Below are 6101 nucleotides of genomic sequence, written 5' to 3'. Positions count from 1 at the left end.
GAAAAGCAAAAAAGAAAGGAGCGAGGAACATGATAAAGAGAAAGTAGAAGAATAAGAAGAATCCATAATCATAAAGGTACTAATTAGAAGTAGTAGTGGTAGTTTACATCTGTCAAATGAGCCACGTGCTATAGATTAAGCCACTCTAATTATCATGCCAATCATTAATCAAATTAGTTAAATAATGCAAAATGACCATACACTAATCACTAATGAAAACAACTTGTAGAATAAGTGTCTGATTAACAAAACAATAATCGCGTATCTCACTTTTGCGGTCCATGACACCAGAAACTATTAGCTAATTAATGGAGTTGTAACAACTACTACTACACCCCCCCCTCCCCAAACCCCCCACCCCCACCCCATTTTTTTTTTTGGCCTTTTTGATTGCTGGTCCTTTGCTACTTATATAGCCTATGGCTTCTTTTTCATCTTTTTGTATAGAAGTAAATTTTTGGGGCTGCATGTTCAAGGGTGTCCTGTAAATACAATATTCTAATGGCACTTTAATCTTCTAAGTCACAGACCTGAAATCTTGGGGCCACCACACCACACCACACAATGGTAATTTACAAAATTATTTTTAACATCGTGGTATGCAATGGCGAAGACGATGAAACAAAATAGAATAAGAGACAAAATGGATACATAATCAGAGATATTTGACATATAAGTAATAATTCTTACATTATAATCTTCATAACTAATCCGTGATTCAACTAGGTTCTTTCGAAAAAGAAAGAAAGAACACAAAAATAAATATCATGACTCACGAGAGAAAGAAAAGAAATAATAGAAAAATGGAGAATAAAAACAGTATACGCATTAACGTTGATAATAACGTGTCGCTTCATTTCTATATATTAAGTAACATGTAAAAGTAGTTACAGTAATTGGCACAGATGCAGCTCTTAGACAATGAGTCCGTCCGAAGTCGTGAAGTATATATATAAATTTTTGACAAGTGCGTGTGTGCAAAATTCACTAAAAATTTAACAAATATTGGATCTAGCTACTTAATTTAAAAACTACACAATTTTTATACTAAAAATCGATTCATCCATGAAATTTAAATCAAAGACGTATCTGAGTAACCTAACAGTAAGATTCATGTATAAAAAAAGCTGATTTGGGAGACGTAGTCTCGAGTTTATTTTAGAGGTGGAGCCAGGATTTGAAATTTATGAGGTCTGAATTTATCATCGAAACCTATAGTACGTCTTAGTTCCTGCGCTTGCAATTAAATAGTTATATATATTTAATAGATTTTTTAATACAAATACAAAGTCTAAGTAAAAATTATTGAGTTCGTCCGAACCTATTAGTACTCTAGCTCCGCCCCTAATTTATTTGATGTGGACGGACCATCTTTATATATAGCTTCTAAGTCTTATAAGGAACAATTGTTTGTCCGTCAACTACCACTCTCCTTCTAAGAAGTATGTAGTCCTTAAAGCTTGGGTGATTAGGTGTACCACTTGCTGCCTCACTAGTAACTAGTAATAACTACTAAATAATACCATACACATATAATGTCATATATAGTTGTCATGTTACTATATCCATAATTTACAAGCTGTATGTGTTGGTGGCATAATATACATAATACATGTATATAACTTAACAAGACCTAACTCAGAAATATTGTTCTTTCTCCCTCCAATCAAGTCTTCACCTAAGTAACTATACTCTATACATAAAAATGCTAAAGTTATACACACTAGTTTGAAGAATTTTTACAAAATTAGGTTATCTTTACATATTTAATTAGCAGGTAATTTGTATTATTTTTAAAATTATAAATTTCGCATTTTAAGGAAATTTATAACCCGTAAATATATCCTTTGAATAACCTAATAGTGTAATTCTTCATGCTAGTTGTATACTTAACTTATACTCGATTAAAATTGCTGCCAATTTACAACATCATAATAGCACCCTTTACGGGGAGGAAGGGATTAGAACGGCTATTATTAAGTTTTGATTCGCAATAATCGAGTGATAATTAGTACTGCGTAAAACTCTTCCACAATATTACTAATATAATTTGTACATAAATAATGCAATGTTTCATTTCTGCTTAAACTCTGCATGCCCAATGCGACATAATTATTCGTATCTAATACTATTAATTAGACTTTGCATTACTAATATCGGTATAATCATGAGGCGGAGGTAGGGTATCCTTTACGAGATCGGCTGAACCCACTGGCTTTTGCGTATATTCTGTATTCGTATTAAAAAATCTATTAAATTTATATTAATACATAATTGCAAACTCAATAACTAAAATATATTATTGGTTTGGTGTCAAGTTCATTAGAACCCACAAACTTCAAGCCCTAGTTCTGCCTCTGAGTATAATTTACGTACTGATATTTTAAGTGTGATAGAGCGCGAAATAAGAGAATGTGCATTAAGAATATCTTGATAAATATATATATATATATATATATAATATATATATATATATATATATATATATATATATGTACTCACATAATTAGTATATGCAAAACATTTCTTGTATTATTTACCATATCACAACCCTTAAGTACACATTAAAGTTTGAATCCCCACCTAGTTAAGTGTAAAAAAAAAATGCAAGATTAGGAAAATACTAACAATTTGTTCAATTAAGGTTGGTACGATAGAAAACATCTTCTAGAATTTTTTTTTTTTTTTTTGAATTTATAATTTGGTTCATATATCCAGAGGCAAATCCAGGATTTAAATTCTATGGGTTCAATTTTTAAGATTTTTAACATTGAACCCATTATATATTTAAAGCTATGGGTTCAAATCTATTATTTTTGCAATTTTAATGAATTTTTACACATAAATTTCTACTCTTCGTCAAAAGTTATGGGTTCAATTGAACCCGTAACTCTCACACTGCATCCGCCTCTGATAGTATTAGCAAATCAAACAGCGTTGACTGTTGTAAATAGAGTTTATGCATATTAAATACTTATAATTAACAATACCAAAAATTACTTATTTTCCAGAAAATATACTCTGATATGCCAAACACACTTAAATTCAATCGTTTACTTTAATTTAACAAACGCGTTATGTTGGTAGTACTGAAAGTTGAGTTTACAGAAAGGCAGAGACAACGTCCCTATAAGAAGTGTTTGATTATTTGGGACAAAAATGTTCATTTTTTGGGACTAAATGTAGGTTTCTTCTATTTTGAGGGAGTGGTCCACCAAGTAAATTAATTTTATCACTTTTTATTATTTTTGCTTGTTTAAACCCTAACATGAACATGACACAAAGTAGCCTGAAATATGAGTTTGTACAAATACTTTTGCCTTTTTGTGTGAAAAGAGCCAAGGAAAATTAAAGGAAGTATATATTGCTGTCTTTTACTGGTTGTTGTTGACATCTGAGGTTGGATAAGAAGATGACCATACTGCTATCAAATCCAAGAAAAAAACAAATAAATAAATAAAAGAAAAAAGAAAAATAGAGTTGACCATCATCATATAGTGTTTGACTTCATCATTGCTTCAATTTTGCTCCATGCCCCCATAATATATTGCACACACTACAACAAAGGCTCCACCATTGTCTTTGCACCATTTGTTCTTAACCTTTAATTAATGTTCAACAGCATCAACTTTTCAGATTTTGAGTATAAATGATTTTTAAAAAAGTGTTGAGTTTGTTAGAAATATAAATTATTAGTCCCTCCGACCCAAATTATCCGTCATGATTTCTAAAATAAATGTTTCAAATTATTTGTAATTTTAGAAGTTCAGGAGTAAATTAATTCTTTTTCGTATTCTACCCTTAATATTAATTGTTCTTAAAGACTACAAATACCTTAATTATGAGTAAGTATTTAACGCAAAGAAATTATATCTTAGACATAAATAAAGGTAATATAGTCAAAAAATTTCCTATTTAATATTTTCTTAAGGGACGTGTAAAAGAGAAACGCGACAAATAATTTAAGACGTAGGAAGTACAATGAAATAAATTTAGAATTTAAACTTGACAAGTTCAATTTTTATGTTCTTATTACTAAATCGGTGCACTTGAAATTATGAAGTTAAAATTAATATTTATTAAAATTTTAGTAATTTTTGTTCATATACTAAAATTTTGTATCGAAAATATTGAGTTCAGCTAAATCTATAAAAGACATAATACATTCTCGCACATAAGAAAAGTACGTAGGAAAAAATTTCATCACTTTAACTAGGCTTAGTTCTAAAGCTCTAGATTCCAATTAAGTGATATGGTTGGAACGATAATTATTACTTACTTCAATTTGAATCGAGCTGCAAATTATTTACAGTAGTAATTACTTTGCTTAGATTTAATTAAAAAATTTGCTTTATGACAAGTGTGTGCGTGTTTATGGATGGTACTATGGCTGTCCAACGGGACAGCCGTCCCGTCTCGTCCCAATCCCGATCCGTCTCGCTTCAAGTTAAATGGAATGGGTCAATGTTAAACGGGACACGGGATGAGACGGAACGGCCATTTCGTCCCGTTTCATCCTGTCTCATCGCGTCCCGCCAGAACTTTTTTTTTATAAAAAAACTAGTCGTTGGGCAACGGCTTAAATTGCAAAAATAGACATTGCCAACGGTCCAAACAGCCCCTACCCCCTCCTCCTGAACAGCCCCTACATCCCCCCCCCCCCCAACTTTTAATATAACCCCTAATGATTTTAAAATTTAAAAAGTATTTTTTTCTTATTCCCGAAGTTTATTTAATTTCTACTCTACTTAACCCATCTTTAAAACTAAGAGGTGCAAAGGGACTTGTTCGTAAAATTTATGAGAATTTAGAAATTCAAGAAAATGAACAACCATCTCTCGAAAATTGTCAAGCTAGCATATATTCTTATGCTAGATCAATGTTTGATGAATATAAATCTATGGATACAACTGGTTGTGAAACTGCTCCTTCTACTTCTAAGTCTAGAGCAGAAGTTTTATGGGAAGATATTGATGATATAACAGGTTTTGACTCCTCTATTGATGATGAACTTGATTTTTATCTTAATCAAGGATTGGAAAATATTAAAGACAAAAAAGACAAGGAACAACTTTTGTCATAGTGGAGGGAGCATGGCAAGGCTTTTCCAACACTTTCAATTATGACCCGAGGTATCCTGGCTATTCAAGCATCATCAGTAGCATCGGAGAGTGCTTTTAGCGCGGCAAGATTTCAAATTGGAGATCATAGACATTCATTAGCGGAGGACAGTCTAGAGATTTTCGTATTATTCAGAGATTGGATTAATTCAAAAAGAAGAAATCTTGGTTTTGAAAAATTAACCACTAGGGAAGAAGAAGAATACAATGAGATATTTACCACTAGGAGCGATGACGGCATGGAGCTCATGGAACATCAATCAACATTGCCAATTCCAGCAGAATGCCTGAGAGATATTATTGATAAGTTACAAAGAAGCTATACAGGAGCTTACAAATATTAGTATGATAATTTGTAATTGTTAATAAGAGGCCTAGTTCAAACGGAACTCTTCCTAGAAGGTGGTTGCGTAGATTAAGTGCTTTTCAAAAGAATTATATTTGTATTTGAGATTTGAAAATTCTATTAATAAAATAAAAGGCAATCGTTGAATTTTATTTATGAATTGTCTTAGTTACTTAATAGTTAATACTTTGAAATTATATTAAATAAATTATATCTCTGTTGTAAACTTATAATTACTAGAATATTTCATTACAAGTCTTTTGTTTTAATATTTTATAATTCTTTACTTAGTTTCTAATTTTTATTTTAACATAGTAACATTTAAGTTTATTAAATAAGTCAAAAATCTAGCCGTTGCAAACTTTAAAAACATAGTAATTTTCAAAAAACTTGACGTTTTTTAAAGAAAAAAAAATACTTAAGGCCCACGAACCCCGTCCTGTTCCGCCCCGTCCCATCCTGTCCCATCCCGTTTGTTAGCGGGACGGGATGAGCCGAACGTTTCGTCCCGTTTGTCTCGTCCCGCCACCGTCCTGCTTAAATATTGTCCCGTCTCATCCCGTTAATTTGATCTCGTCCCGTCCAGTTGGACAACCATAGATGTACAAAGGAGTTTATTTTTTCAAAATAGAGTA

Source organism: Nicotiana tabacum, chromosome 7, assembly GCF_000715075.1.
Source record: "Nicotiana tabacum cultivar K326 chromosome 7, ASM71507v2, whole genome shotgun sequence".
NCBI lineage: Eukaryota > Viridiplantae > Streptophyta > Magnoliopsida > Solanales > Solanaceae > Nicotiana > Nicotiana tabacum.
This window is presented reverse-complemented; position numbering follows the sequence as displayed.